The sequence below is a fragment of the Saccostrea echinata genome, unplaced genomic scaffold (assembly GCF_033153115.1).
Source record: "Saccostrea echinata isolate AGI-Se365-2 ecotype Australia unplaced genomic scaffold, CSIRO_AGI_Sech_v1 ptg000072l, whole genome shotgun sequence".
NCBI lineage: Eukaryota > Metazoa > Mollusca > Bivalvia > Ostreida > Ostreidae > Saccostrea > Saccostrea echinata.
In genome coordinates this window covers 2,073,893-2,092,405 of record NW_026889821.1, presented here as the reverse complement: position 1 = coordinate 2,092,405, position 18,513 = coordinate 2,073,893, and positions in this window count along the sequence as shown.

Genomic DNA, 18,513 nt, shown 5'->3' with positions numbered 1-18,513 from the left:
ATTATTATTGTATTTAACTAGTACAATATAAAATTAAATCAAGTAACATATATAATGTCTTTTGACTTACTAAAATGTTTGTGCAGTATCGTGTAGTATTAATCCATAAATTGGTTACCAAATTAATTGAAATTTTAAAAATTGTTACATGAAATATTTCAAATATACTTAATTCAAATCTACACCACATTGCTATAAGCATTAATACACCTTTTTTTAAAAAAAAAAAAAAAAAGTTAAGAGTGTGATATAAAATAATCAAGAAGATTAACTAAGAGGGATACAAATGTGTATGTCATAAAATGCAATATTGATATTGTCATATAATTTCAACAATTATGAATATAATTATATGAATTCAAATATTGGTCAGCTTTAATTAATGTCGTATTTCAACAATAATTATTTTAAGTGTACATCAGCGCATGGATACATACATTCAATATTGTCTCAGTAAGTATCAAGAATTGTCAACAAGATGCTCGGAATATACAGCATATACACAAGCTTATTCATTTATAACATATTAACATGATAAATGTAATAAGGACCTAAGCATATTATTTGGAGCAAAAATTATTGTCTATATTCCTGCAAGTATGTCACATAAAAAACCAGTACATATGTCTTTCACAGTTTTATGTACTAATGCATATCATATAATGTATATTCACAGTTATATCAGTTTTTGAACCATGAAAATAACAATGAGGACCCCCCCCCCCCAAAAAAAAAAAGAAAATCAGATCAAAACAAAACATATTGCATAAACCTTTTCAGAAAGGTTCATTAGTACTAGTTAAAATATTTACAAGCATGCACAACTCTGTTATTATGATCAAGCCATTACAATAATTGAAATTAGCAAGTACAGTAATTATACATATCTTTGGGAGCTAATATCACATTTTAAAACAAATATCACTTAATGTGTATCCCTCAGCACAATACTTAAAAATTATTCTTACATATAAACATTCCTTATGATTTTAAGCATAAGGGACTTCATATTTTCATCAAAAGCATGATATACATATAGTTGAGTCATACATATATAAAATATATAAGCAGAGATTTATGCACTTGTGGACACCCAAATTCATATTATGAATATAGTCATATTATGTATCACAAATAACATAGGAAGAACAGAATATCAAAGATAGTTTTTTTTCAATAGCTATCTTACAGATGTAATATTTATACTTGTAATTTAAGATAATATTAACAATACTGTACCAGGGAAACAAAAAAAAATTCAGTGGGAAATAAATACTGAGGGATAAATGCACTTTAAGTGAACAACACCTTATGAGAATGACTTTCAAAACCACCTGCATCACCAACTTAGTGATGGTACACTCTCTGGTGTACAAACGCACGCAGCGAGTCAGGTAGTGGCGCCTGCCCTGCTTCACACACTTGTGAAGGTACACTCGCTGGTGTACAAACGCACACGGCGAGTCAGACATTGGTATGTTACCCCTCTCTGGGATAGGCAGACATCATTGAAGAGGCATTGGCTTCAATGCATTAATAAAAATATAAAATGAACCCTTTTTTTTCCTCCAAGATGTTCCTTCAAAAATCTCTAGCTAAAGATGTATATATTATTTTGTGGTCAGAATAAACACTTTCAATGACATCAGTGATACTATTACATGTCATGTTTGTGTAAATATGGTCTATCAATGATCCAGAAGAATGGGTTGTCTTCGACACAATTTGTTTACAACTGAAAGCTTCAGACATGTATGTTGCCACTGAAGAGCCTCCATTACATAGATCTATATTGAAATCCCCAATAATGATTATATTCTGATGATTCTTTACTACTTTAGACAATTTGTTGATAAAGTTGTTTTTTGCTCTTTCAACAGTAGAACTTGGACTTCTATACAGCACAACAACTTGATAACTCTCATTTTTGAACTTTATTTCACTGTACTGCCATTCTATGTCTTTGTCTGAGTGGCTAACATGATTATTGATTTGACAGTCATTTCTTATGTATGTAATAATTCCTCTATGGGGTCTGCCACATTGCCGATTCAATGCAAAATCCAACCTGAACATGTTGTAATTCTCCAATTCATAGTCTTCATTTTCATCTGATGCTGTCAACCAAGTTTCCGCCACTCCTATGATATGACACTGTTGAAGATTTGGCTCAGTCTTGAAACTGGCAAAATGGGCATGCAGTGATCTCACATTCTGAAACGCAATGTTTATGGTCTGGTTGTTTGTCGAATCTATTGGCTTGAAACATAACTGTAAAGTTGCTTCTGTGCGTAGTCTACACATTTCTTTTTTCACCTTCTCAGACGCACAAATTTTGTTTTCATTTAAACTCAAAATATGAAGTCCTGTAATCTTTGTTACCCTACTTAGTGCAACATAGTGAATGTGTGGCAATGTAAATTTTGGATTCATATCAAGATTAATTACAGCTTGAACCATTGTGTCCCCCTGAGATTTGTGTATAGTCTTGGCTGCAGAAAGTCGCAATGGAAATTGTATACGTACAACAGTGTGTCGCAGGTACTGAAAGCTTCTTCTCACGTCAAATATTGGTGTCCAAGACTTATCTACTTCAGGCCCAAACAGATGTCTATACTGATATCTCCATAATTTTCCAGTATTTCTGTCATCAAAAGAAACCCAAATTATACTTGGTCTTTCAGTGCTTTCTTGTCTCCTCTCTATGTACTCCACCTTACATGATGTACCATTTGTCAGCCCATCCTCCACACATAAGTTAGCAGTGATTTCATATTGCAGACGAAGTGCTATGGGAACATTTTTGGCCAATCCAGCTGTTTTAGAGGAGTCATCTGGCAAATTCAAGTGCTGTAATAAATTTTCCCTACCCACTACAGAATCATGAGCTGGTATATTAACCTTTTCACCATCAGCTAGCAGAAACACTTGGTTGTTGTAGGCATTCACACTTTCATTTCTTGTATACAATCGTGGAGCATCTCTGGGATATACTGGTTGTGACTCATCTACGCAGCGCTGCTTCAATGTCTGTATATCAGCTTCAGTTTGATTTCCTTCTCTTAAACGGTTAAGTAACTCAGCAAAATGAACATCATCTTTCTGTCTCATTATTTCCGTAAGTTCATGCATTGTGAACAAGTCCCGCCATAGGTTAGTTGCCAATGGTCCAAAGTTTTTCTTCAAGTCATCAAAAACCCATCCATCCATGACTGGCTTTAACTGGAAAAGATCCCCAATTAAAATGACATTGATACCTCCAAAGTATTCTTTACTGCCTTTAATCTGCTTTAAACGCTCGTGCACACAATTCAACTGTGAATTTCCAACCATTGAAACCTCGTCAATGATGACCGTTGACAAATATTTGTACATTGTTCTAAGGGTGTTCAAGGATTCACTATCAAGTGGCTTGCAGTTAAATCCTTGACTTGCAGGAATTTTGAATGCTGAATGTATCGTCTGTCCCTTTATATTGAATGCGGCTTTTCCTGTTGGAGCACAAAGTAAAACTTTACAGTCATCTGGATTTTCACCTTCAGTAGAGCAATAGTGTCTTGTGAGTGCCTCATACAAAGCTCTTACAACAACAGACTTTCCAACTCCTGCACCACCAGTTAGGAAAACTCTAAGTGGTTCTTTTTTAGTTTTAATCCAATGAAGCACATGAGTAAAAAACTCCATTTGCTTTTTGTTTAACTTGCTAACTAACTGGAAATACTGCTCATTGGTCATCTTGTACTGATGAGTTTGATCATCATTGTTAGAACTACATGGTAATCCAAGATCCATTCCTATGTCATAGGTCTGGTGATTTAATGGACGCTTAGGGTCAAAATACACAAATGCTTCACTTTCCCTACTCCCTTCATCCAAGTCCTCTTCTTCAGTTTGTTCTGTGCTAGGTGCTACTCTATCAAATTGTACATCAACCTCTTCAGCTTGTCTCTGTGCCTTTTCCAGCTCCTCTGCATTGCGTTCGTACTTCTTAACTTTAGCAGCTATAAAACTCTTCAGTTGATTGTATTTTTCTTCATAAGTTGAGTTTCCTTTAATGTCAATTTGTTCCTTTCTCCATGGATGGAAGAGTAAAATTCTTTCTCTAAAATGATTTTCAGAATCAATTTTGATGGAGTAGTTGACATAACGGATGCATTTTGCCTTCTTCCTTTGTCTAATAATGATGCCATTTTTCATAACAATTCTAATCAATTCTGAATCCATTTCTTCATCTTCCAAGTCTTTCAATTCTTGTTCATCTTCAGTATCATCATTTTGCTCTTGGAACTCCTCATTTTCTTTAAATTCTTTTGGGTATATAATTTCTAGTTCAGCGGCATAATCTGCTAAACACCAGTTTTCAAGCTGCCTTGGTCTCTGTGAATAACGCTTGATTATACTGCTTGCATGAATGTCTGTGGAATTCTCTGGCAATTCTTCTAAAGCAGATTTACTTTTTAACAAGAAGGTTCTTTCTTCTGGAGGTGAAGTATTTATGAACACAACATCTCTTGAACTTTTTGTCAAAGGTAATTGTAAATTTAAGTATGCAGCTTCTTGTGCACTGATTTCAACTGCATTCAAGAACTTGTTTCCCATGTGTCGAACCTGTTTTTTCAAATCCATATTTCCTTCCCTTGCTTCCTTACATGCTTGATCAAGCAGATTACTCATACCACGTTGAGACTTGCTAATGTAGGACACAATGTACATGGCACATGCATATGGGTCTAGGACAAACTGCAAATCATGATTAGCTCGCCATGCTGACAAAACATTTTTCATGTAAGGATTCACTCTTATTTCACAAGGGTTTCTCTTCAGAAAAAGCTGTGGTCTATCAATGGAACTTCTAACTGACTTTATGTAATCTTCTTTCTCCAGGTTCAGTGATTGTAAAAATTCACTGAAAGAAATTTTTTTCCCTTCTTTCATATCTGCTAATTCTTTCTTCACCTTCGTAAAAATTTCTTTGTACGTCATTGCATCTGAGTCATCTGCTGATAAAGGTTCCAAGATCAAAGTTGAATCCATAGGAGGCTGAGGAAATCCAAATCGACAAATGTCTTTTCCTTTTTTCCTGCAAGTTCTGGAATGTTTGTGAATTTGTAATTCTATAAGTGGTGCAATTTCATCATCACAATTTGCAGAGCAAGATACATACTTATCTATGAATTTTGCAATGTGAGTAACTGGATCTTCCTTAAATTTTGGAGCATCTTTTATCCACATGAGCATATGAATGTGAGGTGATCCTCTGTGTTGAAATTCAACACGATAAAAAAAGTCTATCAGTTCCCCAACAGGATGATGCTCACTCTTCAAAACTGTATTGATAAACACATGTACTCTATGATCAAAAAAACGAACACATGTCACCGGATCTTTTTGCACCAGGTCAGTTTTTTCAGCCCATGTCATTTTGTCTATTTCCTCATCAGTAAGTGATTTCTTGAGATTAAGTTGAGCAAGAGTTTTGAGCAACTCAGGCCATCTTGTATCTGCTGCTGATAAAGATGAAAACCAAGTTGGTAATCCCAGTTGTCTAATCATGGCAAACAACTCCTTCTTTTTTGCCTCTAGATAGGGAGGACTGTTTCTCAAAGTTCTAAAAATGTAATATCCTTCATCTAATCTTGTTATCTTGTCAAGTACTTCCTGATTGAGAACATCACCAGCTGTTAATTTCTTCTCTGTGCCCTTGCATCTTCTCAATACAAGATTGACTTTGTCCGATATCTGCTTCATTTGAATTTTCTTCATTTTGAAAAATAAATTTGGCACACTATTTGCTGCACGTCTGTCAATGTTTCTTAGTTCCCATTTCACAAGATCACTGTAATGAACTTTAACTTCACGATCATCATTTGAAGCCATCCTCTGACCACAGTAAATGGTTGGAAAAGACAAGAATTCTGCATCCTTATCTGTGTACAAACTCAATGGTGTCTGTCCTTCTCCTGGAGCAAATGTATATACCTGATCTTGAACAGGATTTGCATCATCCAGTAATGTGTCACAGCTGCCAGAGTGTCCTTCTCTTTCATCAATTTCTTCAAAAGTACTTTCTTCTAACACATCTGATGTAACACCAAAGTTTGTATTCCTTCCTTCAGTACACCCAGATGTACTTGTGTTGAAATATTCTGAAATGATTTCACTGCTATCAGCAGTTATTCTGGCTTCCCAGTCCTCATCTATATGAATATTTGCATCTTTGTACATTTGGCTATTTCTCATCAACCAGTGTAATGCAATGATTACATGCTGTGGTCTCACATTTTCCACAAAATCACAAGTTTTGTAACTTAGTCTCCTCTTTAAGCGGACTGGAACTGTAATGTCATTGTTAAACTGTCTTGGTAAAGAATTTACAGTTGGTTGGATATCTACTGGAACATTAACAACATTTCCTTTGATAGATAATTGTCTACCTCTAGGCAACTCCCTTATTTGCATAAATGGAATCCGTAAAGCTATGAGGCGTTCTTCTAACTGATGAAGTTCAAGTTCTTCTGATTTGGGAGGAAACTGTACATTGTTTGCTATTGACAACTTTGGCATTTTCCTATCTTGTATTGATTTCTTACATGTTAAGCATATCCATTCTTTTCCACCAACTGATATATATTTGCTGAGGAATTTTGCAACATCTTCAGGTGGTAAATCTTTTTTAAGAAAGCTGCTATCAACAACTGAATGAGAAAACCAAGTCTGCTGACAGCAAGTGCATACATATAATGGCCCTTCTTCTGTTCTTTTGTTAAACACTGATATTGCTTCTGACAGTGTTGAACCATACTTTCTGCATTTTCTGGCAATCTTTTCTATCCTACAGAAATGTGGATCTTTCCTTTTATGGGCTTTAGCACTCTTTTCTCTGAATTTTTCTTTCACACGATAATCCACATTATTTCTTTTCACAGATTTTCTAATGCGTTCCAATTCAAGAAATGTAGAATCTTCCCTACTCTTTCGTTTTCTTTTAACATCTCTGTCACGTTCATTCTTCATTACATCTATATTCTTCCTTTCTTTTTGCTTAGCAATTCTCCCTTTTTCTTTCTCAGAAAGTCTAAATATTGGGTTATTCCTCTTTCTTTGCTTTGCTGCTTTGTCCCTTTCTTTCTCAACATTTCTAATCTCTTTGTCTAATCGTTTCGCTTGCCTTGCTGTTTTGTCCTTATCTTTCTCAATGTTTCTTGTCTCTTCATCTAACCGTTTTGCTTGTCTTGCTGTTTTGTCCCTTTCCTTTTCAATGTTTCTTGTCTCTTCATCTAATCGTTTTGCTTGCCTTGATGTTTTGTCCCTTTCTTTCTCAATGTTTCTTGTCTCTTCATCTAATCGTTTTGCTTGTCTTCCTGTTTTGTCCCTTTCTTTCTCAATGTTTCTAATCTCCTTGTCTAATCGTTTTGCTTGTCTTGCTGTTTTGTCCCTTTCTTTCTCAATGTTTCTAATCTCCTTGTCTAATCGTTTTGCTTGTCTTGCTGTTTTGTCCCTTTCCTTTTCAAAGTTTCTTGTCTCTTCATCTAATCGTTTTGTTTGTTTAGCTGTTTTGTCCTTTTCTTTTTCAATGTTTCTAATCTTCTTATCTAATCGTTTTACTTGCCTTGCTGTTTTGTCCCTTTCTTTCTCAATGTTTCTAGCATCTTTGTCTAATCGTTTTACTTGCCTTGCTCTTCTTTCTCTTCCTCTCTCAATTTTTCTTCTTTCATTGTCTAACCTTTTTTCTTGTCTTGCCACTTTGTCTCTCTCTCTCTCTATGTTTCTTTTTTCGGTTTCTAATCTTCTCTCTTGCTTTGCTACTTTGTCTCTTACTTTCTCAATATTTCTAGCATGTTCTTTATTCCTCCAGTTTTTCATGTAATTTTTTATGTACTCTTTTCTAGAAGTATTGATCTTTCCTTCCTCTTTCTTTTTGATCATGCCTTTCTGTCTACATTCTTGATCATCAAAATACCTGTCAAGAAGACTGTCATTTTTTATATGTTCTGCTGTTCCATCAGACGAAATTTCCCCCATTACTTGTAGGGCATCTGTACCTGATTCAGTAATATTTACTGGAGTTATTTCAAACTGAGAGTTCTGGTCAACAGAGAGAGATAATGCCAAATTCAAACAATGTTGTGCCACACCCTCCAATGTCTCTATTCCAATCAATGTACTTTTTCCATTGGCATCAAGTAAACCTTTATGATCTCGTGCATGGGAATCAAAAAGAAAGTATCGTTTTCCAACTTTCATGACAGAAAAGGTGTTTCCTCCAAAGCAAACAAAGGAACATTCTGCCACTTCAAAAGACTTCTGCAATGCTTCTAGAATTGAAATGCCATATGTTTCACCATCAATTTCTGACTGTTTATCATTTCCAATCAAACCAACATGTGATTCAAAGATCTGCATAGAGAAGCACTTGTCATAAACTTCTATCTCACTTGGTAGTTCATTTATTAATAAATATTCATTCTGCACAGTTGAACTTGCTTGCAGATAACCATACAGTTCATTCCCAGTTGTCAAAATCCTATCAATGTCTGATGATGACCAAACATTTTGAATTTTTACCTTGGAAAAAATTATGCTTGATAAGGCATTAGCTACACATTGTTTACCACTTGAAAATCCAAAAAGATCAGAACAGCCTTGATGAAAGTGTCCTTGCACAGATAAAAACATTCCAGTGTCAATACCCTCACCTGTTTTCCTTTCCTTTCTTTTTTCTACTCCAGCCTCTAGTTGAATATTCCTTGTATGGGGGTACATTTCCTGGCTTTTATCATCATGTGTCTTCTCTGTTCTGTTCTCACCCATTTCCTTTTTTTTGTTTTCCAATTTTTTTATTTTGATCTCATGTATTTCTTTCTCATTTTTGTTCTCTATATTTTCCTCATTTTGAATCTTGCACCTTTTCTGATTTGTCTTACTAACTGCATCACCCACTTCTGACAGTGATGGTACACTCGCTGGTGTACAAACGCATCGCGGCGAGTCAGTTAGTGGCGCCTGCCCTGCTTCACACACTGGTGAAGGTACACTCGCTGGTGTACAAACGCACGACAGCGAGTCAGACATTGGTATGTTACCCCTCTCAGGGATAGGCAGACTTCCTTGAAGAGGTACCAACTTCAAGGCATTTAAAGGATCTTCACCTGAAATAGAATGCTTACCGTCCTTTGATAGAGTCTCTGCTACCCATCTTGTTTTAGCCATATCTCTGGCTCTTTGGGATGCTTTCCCCTTTCTTGGCATCTAAGAAAATTGTAAACAATAACAAAATAACAATAACCTAAAACCACAATAACCTAAGGCACATAAAGCACATAATAAATTACAGGTACTGTGAGGGAGCTTACAAAATAATACCCTCCTTATAATTGTTTTTATGGCCCATTCAAATTTTGTTTGTTTGTTGTTTATTACTCCTCTTGAGAATTTTTCACTCATATGGCAACACCATCACTTGCTGGTGGAGGGCTTCAAACTTAGATCTACACTCGGCACTCAGGGCCACTGAGCAGTGAGGGATCTTTTTCATGCCAGCACCTAATGCAGCACATGACCATGGTTTATACGGTCTCATCCGGATTGTCTCCACATCCCGCAGTGGGATTCAAACCTGCGACGTAAGGATCAACTCCTTATTCTGCGACTCAAGAACAAACGTTTTGACCATTGTGCCATGTGGGCGACTTCAAATTTCGTAAATGAGACCCTGAACTTGCCAAAATTACCTTGGTTAAAAAAAGAACACATCCATTTGTTCACAAGTAATCTTTTAGTGAAATGTGGACATCCAATTTTCTCCATTAGAAAATTTTAGACCTGAATTTTACACTTTTTCTACCTGTGACCTTGAACTTTGCCACAATGACCTTGCATCAAGGTTATGACTATTTTTTCACAATGACTGATTTATAATCGATCATCAATCAGAAACGCTGTCATTTTAGATAATCGATTTGAGATTTAACAATCCATTATAATCCAGATAATACAGCACTTATCTTTTTATTGTTTTCTCACTTTTATTTAAAAAAAAAAGAAGCTTTTGTTATCAATGTATTATTTCCATATATATCTTCTAAGTATTGTCATTCACCATTTTAACATACTGAAAATCTGAATTTAATATGAAAAACTGGTTTCCTTACCGATAAGTACAACTAAACTGCTTGTATAAATAAATTATATTGGTTATCAGTGTTTGCGGGAAAAATCACTTTCCATTTCATATGGACAATATACTGTCAAATAAACAGTTTAAAATTTAATTCCATATTTAAAGTGAACATGTTGATTAAGACTCTGTCAGCACTTGGATTTTTTTTTACCCAGGTCAAGTTAATCTTAATCATGCAAAAAATATGTATTAATACTGAAAATGATACTCAAACTGCATACTGGATTTAGAATTGTAATCTGTATAATACACTTTTACTTGTATTATTATAAAATTAAGCTTCCACATTTTATATAAAATTTAGAGTCTGATTATCAGTTGATTAGAGTCAATCAATACTGCCGATTAATCGATTCTGATTTAGAACCGAATTGAAAACCCTAGTTTGACACACTCTCAGGTCATAAACAATCTTTGCAACAAGTACGAGCTTCCAATGATTCTCCTTTACAAAACTAAATCCCAGACAAGTTTTTATACTTTTCTGCCAGTGACCTTAAACTTGCAGGAATTACCTTTATTCAAGGTCAGGACACATCCTAAGGTCATAAACAATTTTTGTGTAAGTATGAGCTTCCAATGACTCTCCATGACAAAATTGTAGGGTGGACAAATTTTTCAACCTGGGCAGAGGAATCAATATGTAAAACAAAACTCTGCCTCCTCTTCCCTTTAAAAGCAAGAGCATAAAAATTGTACCCTTGCTCTTCTCAAGATTCTTAAAATACTTTACCCTTATTCATTTATGTAAAACTTTGAGCATAGATGCACTCATGGTCATAATTTCAACTAAACTGAATGTTAATAATATGAGATGCTTGCATATTAACTCGGCGAATTGTTGCTATTTATTACAAAAAATGTCTAGAAATTTTTTTTCAAGGTCACTTTGTCACTTTATAGATGTCTTTTTCTGTCCCATCCAGAGCCTAAAGAGTTCCAAGTTTTTCAACACTGAATCTACATTATAAAGAACATGAAATTCCATGTATTTTCAAGATCCTGTAGATTCCTTATTTTTCTCAAGTACTCATTGTTGCAGAATGCTTCTTTAACGTCAAATCGTCGCAAGAACAATAAATTGCGAGTGGATGGTTGATCAAGAGATTTTACATGGAATTTTTGTGACATTACAACTCCTGGTGTTTTCAGTGATATCACAAACTAACTAAACTTCTATTAAACAGTTGACACTTTTTCAAACTAATATTCAGAACTTTTCAAATGCCCCTCGTATATTGCAGATATATTGTTTAAATAATCATCAATTGCTCCTGCCTTGCATAGTTCTTAATTAGTTCAATATAAACAACTGTCTTTTATTTTAGTCTATGATGTAACCTATGTGCATAGAATTCAAATGCTATCTCAACTTTTGATAGCAGAATAGCCATTGTCCAAAGTTTTTTGAGGAGTAGATTGAAAACACTTAGGTTGTGAGACGGTACAGCAAAGCAAGACATAAAATCAAAAGTCTGATATCATGGTTCACTTGCACTTTCTTTAACAGCAAATTCTTGAGAATCTGAATTTTGTAGAAATCTTGTCACTGTATTATACCTTACAGGAAAATCATGAACTTAAAAGGTAAATTAAGTGTCTGGAATAGAGGTAAAATATAAAGCTAAATAATGAATACCATGCTTAAAGTAGGAAAACGCATAAAATACAAGCAATAACATCCGAAGCCAGAGACAAAAAGCAATGCCGTAAACATGATAAATGGAAGTTTTTTTAACAATGCTCGGTAATATAGCTGTCTAGTTTTTCTTTCCAAATTTTCTCAAACAGAGAGCTACAAGTTCCGCAGGTAAGTTTTGAGATCTACAGCATTCAAAACACTTACTTGTATACTTTCAGATTAATAACTAGACAGACAGTAGATAGAATGTTCTATTAGTAAAATTACATTGTTCTACCAACCATGTTGAAGTAAAACAATAGAATATGTTCTGTGTATTTACAATGTAGCAAAATAAACAGAGGCAGATAATTCTAATCTAATCTAATTCTAACTTCAGTATCTCGAATACGAATATCTCGAATACCATATCATAGATATGTCGAAGTGATTTTGAAGCCCAAAGCACTTATTTCTTAAGTATTTTACCCTGGATATCTCAAAGTATTCTTGTATTTTCTTGGTCCCATAAAGTTCGAGATAACGAGGTTTGACTATATATATATATATATATATATATATATATATATATATATATATATATATATATATATATATATAGTCAAACCTCATTATCTATCTATCTATCTATCTATCTATCTATATATATATATATATATATATATCTATATCTATATCTATATATATATATATATATATATATATATATATATATATATATATATCAGGGCTGTCCCTAAGACCCGGGGGCCAGGGAATTTCCCAGCCTATAATGAGATTATCCCCGTTACTCTAGTATTCTTCCTCAACCTCAAGTTAGGAGAGGAATCCCAGACCCCCTTCTACTTTTTGAATTTCCCCAGCTACTTAAATTTTTAGGGACAACCCTGTATATGTGTGTGTATATATATATATATATATATATATATATATGTGTGTGTGTGTGTGTAAGTGAGGTGAGGGCCTGTCCTGAGACACAGCTTTTTCTACCTAGACAGATGACTGTAAGGCACCCATTTAATTATACCTCTGTCTGAAAAATAACATATATTATAAAGGAATCGCAAACACAGCTTGTCTAAACACAGACAATAGGCCCACATAAGAATAAAAATTCAAACCATCCATATAAATTTTATTATACATAAATTTTATAATACTACATTTTTAAAGACGCTTGGTCTGGTTGCTATGGTAAAAAAAATACTGGTGGTTTGTAAAAAACGATTCCCTGTTGAAAATTTTCCTCTTTCGTAAAATTATATTCTCAAAATTGTTTTTTTTTTTAAAGAAGATTTTAATATATTACATTTTGAAAAGTAATTTTTGTTGGGTCACACACAGAAAAAACAAAAAAAATAGAATTAATCCAAACCTTGCACAAGTGCAGTTGCTTTGTACACAAATAGCACGATGGAAGTCAAACAAATGCTTGGAGATCAAAAATGTTTGACTCCGACAATAAAAAAAAGAAACCTAACTGGAAAAAAGACCGTATTGGGAAACGCCATGGCCCAACTGCAACTCAGAAAATGATACAATTATGTTAAACAGTAATTTCATGTTTCTCACAAATTGTTTGTTTAGCTTTTGGAAGTCATGTGCTCCTACCCATTTTAAATACCTATAATGTGTTTGTTCTGACAACTTGGTTTTAGAATGAAGATTTCTCTTATAAATGTTGTTAACTGGAAAAAAAAACAGTCAAATGATTTATTTAAATGCATATTTTAAGTACATTATATATATATTGCTTAAGAAACTATGCCTGCAAATCAGACCAAGTGACTTTAAACAATGATTTATTGTAGTCAACGATACAGCTTGTACCGAAGAAACATGTGTACACTACTGCTGTATAATGTGGTTTTTGATTAAATAACAATAACAAAGTATACAGTGTATCACATTTCTTCTCATATTCTCATTATATTCTCTTTGTAAAAATAATACTGAATACTTCCAAAATTTGCAGAGAGAAAGAAGATACACAGTCGTTTTACCAGTAACGAATCGGTTAGTTGTTATGTCTTGCACGCAGCCTACATGGTTGAAGTTCTAAATGTTCTTGGTTGTTATTTAAATTGTATTTCTATGCTTTTCAAATATGTGGTACCAAAATTCCCAAAATATGAATGGTACAGACACAGAGATGTCAATTACAACATCCCCCATTTTCCTAGTTTCGAATTGATTTTTCAGTATCGAATCAAGAACCCTTTCCTATTGCTGACCCAATAAATAAAATCGACAGGTCTAAATAATTGTTGAAATATGCCTTCAAGAAAATTCTACGTAAAGTATATTAACATAACTTGTTGATTTAAATGATTTTTTTTTCTAAATCTAAACAGTATGAAAAATTTTGCATTTTATGATAAACTTTTCGTGATATGTTTTAATAAAATTAAATCAATCATCTCAGAGACATAATTTTCATGGAATATCTTTGCTTGTAATTTATTTTGGTAGTACTTTCACTTTTCTGAGCTTTTCATGTTCTTGCATCCCGTAAAACGACATTTTTCAAATTTCAAAAATTCATGATTCGAAACTATAGCAAAACAACATGTGGTTAGTTTGGATCTTATAATTTCATTTAAAAGTCAATTATTGTTCAATTTAATATTTAAACTTGTTACATTTATCCTAGATATTGATAACATAATCTGGATCAACAACACACTGAAAAGTTTGATTTAGATGCATTTGTTAACACACTTTCGTTTTCTCTGACTTGCACTTGCACGTGCTCAAATCTGGGACATTGTTTCAGATTGTAAATAGTGTGAAAAATAATCATGCATATGTTACATAGACACAACACAGGGATAGAATATTCATCCTTTTATTGTATTTACCTATTAAGAAATTTTTAAACCTGTCAATATGTTTATGAAGAATAATTAGATTAAAAAATATTCGATACTGGCAAATATTCGTTTCTGGTAAAACAACTGTACTTCCTTTTTAAACTCTTTGAATCTACCATTATTTAATTGCACCAAATAAACATATCTGTGAATGCATACATGCTGATGCATGAACTGTGTAAAGACTTTGATAGTACAAGCACTACTTCCAATGTCACATTGTAATCATACTTGGATATATATATTTATATATCATCGGTCTAAATTCGTTACGGTTCTAGACTGACCTCGAGTCGTGCCCCTTTTGTTTTCCTCAAGAATCTTGCATGACTGTCACGAATACAAGTTGCGCAAAACCACTCAGGTCGAACACGTATTTGGGACGTAACAACTCGTCACCGTTCAAGCATAGGTGTTCGCTTGTGTTGTTTCTGTCACTGGTATTTTTTTTTAATATTATACAAGTAAATTTTACACAAGATCAAGCCCTTGTTCAACACGCATAGAATATTGCATACATCAAAGCAATAAAACGTAAAATAAAACATACCATACAATAAATACCTTTTAATAGCACAAGAGAAGGTATTATCAAAGACTGTTTATATCCCTCAAATTTCTAAAAGAGAGTAAATGAAACCTGCAACTTCTGACCACGCTGTCTATCGTACAATATGGCGACTGTATGCAAATTTTTGTGAACATCGAACCCGACTAAATTTCATTTATCGTTAAATTTTATAGGTTTCACGACAATTGGATTCATAATTGAAAAAAATTTAGAGATACGTAATATTTCAACTTATTATATTTTGTTTACTTATGTTAGAAGTCTTATTCAAATCAGATCAGACCTTTAAGAGAAGTAGCACTTTAAACAAATTTCACACTTATAATAATACTTTTGTTAGTAAGGCACCACCATTTATCGAAATAAAAATTGAAAAGTAGCATTAAGTTCATTTCCTTGTGTATAAATTTTTAATAAAATCAGATAATTACTGTGGGAGGAGAAGGGTTTTAAAAGTATTTCACATATTTTTTTATTTTTTGTAACCATGGCAACACCATTCATCAAAATCAGAATCAAATGCACTAAATCATGTATCTTAGTGTAGTCTACTTGTGCGCCAAGTTATATTGAAATCAGACCAAAACTGAAGGAGGAGTAGCGTTTTTAAAGGAATTTCACAGAAAATTCTATTTTAAGTAACCATGGCAACACCGTTCATCAAAATCAAAAACCGATGCACTAAATTATGCATCCTAGTGTAGTCTACTTGTGTGCCAAGTTATAATGAAATCAGATCAAAACTGAAGGAGGAGTAGCATTTTAAAGGAATTACACAGAAAATTCTATTTTTAGTAACCATGGCAACACCGTTCAAAAAAATCAAAAACCGATGCACTAAATTATGTATCCTAGTGCAGTCTACTCGTGTGCCAAGTTATATTGAAATCAGACCAAAACTGTAGGAGGAGTAGCGTTTTAAAGGAATTTCACAGAAAATTCTATTTTTAGTAACCATGGCAACACCGTCCAAAAAAATCAAAAACCGATGCACTAAATTATGTATCCTAGTGTAGTCTACTTGTGTGCCAAGTTATAATGAAATCAGACCAAAACTGAAGGAGGAGTAGCATTTTAAAGGAATTACACAGAAAATTCTATTTTTAGTAACCATGGCAACACCGTTCATCAAAATCAAAAACCGATGCACTAAATTATGTATCCTAGTGCAGTCTACTTGTGTGCCAAGTTATATTGAAATCAGACCAAAACTGTAGGAGGAGTAGCGTTTTAAAGGAATTTCACAGAAAATTTTATTTTTAGTAACCATGGCAACACCGTTCATCAAAATCAAAAACCGATGCACTAATTTATGTATCCTAGTGTAGTCTACTTGTGTGCCAAGTTATATTGAAATCAGACCAAAACTGAAGGAGGAGTAGCGTTTTAAAGGAATTTCACAGAAAATTCTATTTTTAGTAACCATGGCAACACCGTTTATCAAAATCAAAAACCGATGCACTAAATTATGTATCCTAGTGCAGTCTACTTGTGTGCCAAGTTATATCAAAATCAGACCAAAACTGTAGGAGGAGTAGCATTTTGAAAAAAATTGTTTACAGACAGACGGACAGACAGACAGACAGACAGACAGACAGACAGACGGACGGACGACGGACACCTTACTATCGCATAAGCTCTTCTGGTCTCTGACCAGTAGAGCTAAAAAAGTTTACTCATTTTAAGGGCTCAAAGACAACAATCCAAACGTTTCATGTACCAAAAATACACATTTTCTTTGAAATCCTCATTGATGAGCGGCTATCGCGTTTGTGATACAGTTTGAGAAATAAAGTTTTGTCCATTCTAGATTGCAAAGGTGAACAGAGTTGTCTTTCTTACACTTCATGTAGAAGTGCCAGTTTTAAGGACGAATGATCAGGGGATGGTAATTGCTTTTCAGTAATGTTTTTTCTCATTAACACTTGCATTTTAAGGGAAGGAGGGGGCAGTAGAAAACTATCGGACGCTCAAAACCTTTTTAAAGTGATTTAGGAAGTCAAAACCATAAATTTACGACGAATGCTAAACATGTAATGACGAAAATAAAAAGGAAAGGTTCTTCTCTTTTAAAAGAAATTCAAAAAATGGAAAATATCGATCTGCTATGATAAACTCATCACTTTTATTTAAATTAAAAAAAAAAGACTGATGCATGTAAGTGTACTTACGTGTTTGTTTTAATAAAACCCTTAATCATTAAAAACAAAAATATCAGGACACAATTCCAGCCATTCTGTTTATAATAAAAATTGTGATGATGACGATGATGATGATGATGATGATGAATGATGATGATGAATGATGATGGTTATGATCAAAGAAAAGGTACAAAAGATGAAAATGAAAAAAAAAAAAAAAACAACAAAAAAAAAAAAAAAAAAAAAAAAAGTGAGCATGCTATCCTGCAGAACACATTTATGTGGTATATCGATGATACGAAGAATGTTGACTTTAATGTGGACAATTTCTAGCGGCGAGAACTGTTACACAGTTTAAAAAAAAATACAAAAATGCAAAATATTTCATGTTGAACAAATCCACGCAAACACATCTCATCATAGCATATAGAAACGAATCCCGTAAAGAAAAGCATTTTAGTTTTTCGTATAAATTGAAATTCTAGTATGTAAGTGTATATTGATAAGTTACAGATCAAGTTAACATTTTGTTCCGCTTCAAGGAGTTTTGACGGATTTATGGCCATTTTGATTTTAAGGGTTCTCATCACTTTTCCTTAAACGCTTCCAATTCAGAGACAATTTAAGGTATGTGGGTTTACCATGATGAGTTATAGATAAGGTTTGCAATTTTGTTAAATGATTTTTTGATGAATTTGCGGCATTTTCAACTCTAAATGGGAACCAGATTACACTTGCAGGTAGGGAACTAGTATTGTTAATGCAATACTCTTAGAATGAGTGTTGCATTAAAAAAGTAAGGAAATTTTCATAGATCCAAGAAGACAACATCACTAGTTGATGGTATCAATTAGATTTGATTCGACTGTTAATTTTAGAGGCAAGGTATGTTTAATTTGTAGAATTTTTTTTTTTTTTTACTTATTTTCACATATTGTAAAATGATCATATAAAGATATTATGTTATACAAAAATACAACATTAAAGGTTTTGAACGTTTACTTAGAGAAAATTTTTTTACTGATTTTTTTTTTTTGCTCAAATCTGTTCTTAGACTGAACGCTTTCAAAAGATAACAAGATTGAAGTTTTTTTGTAAAATCACAT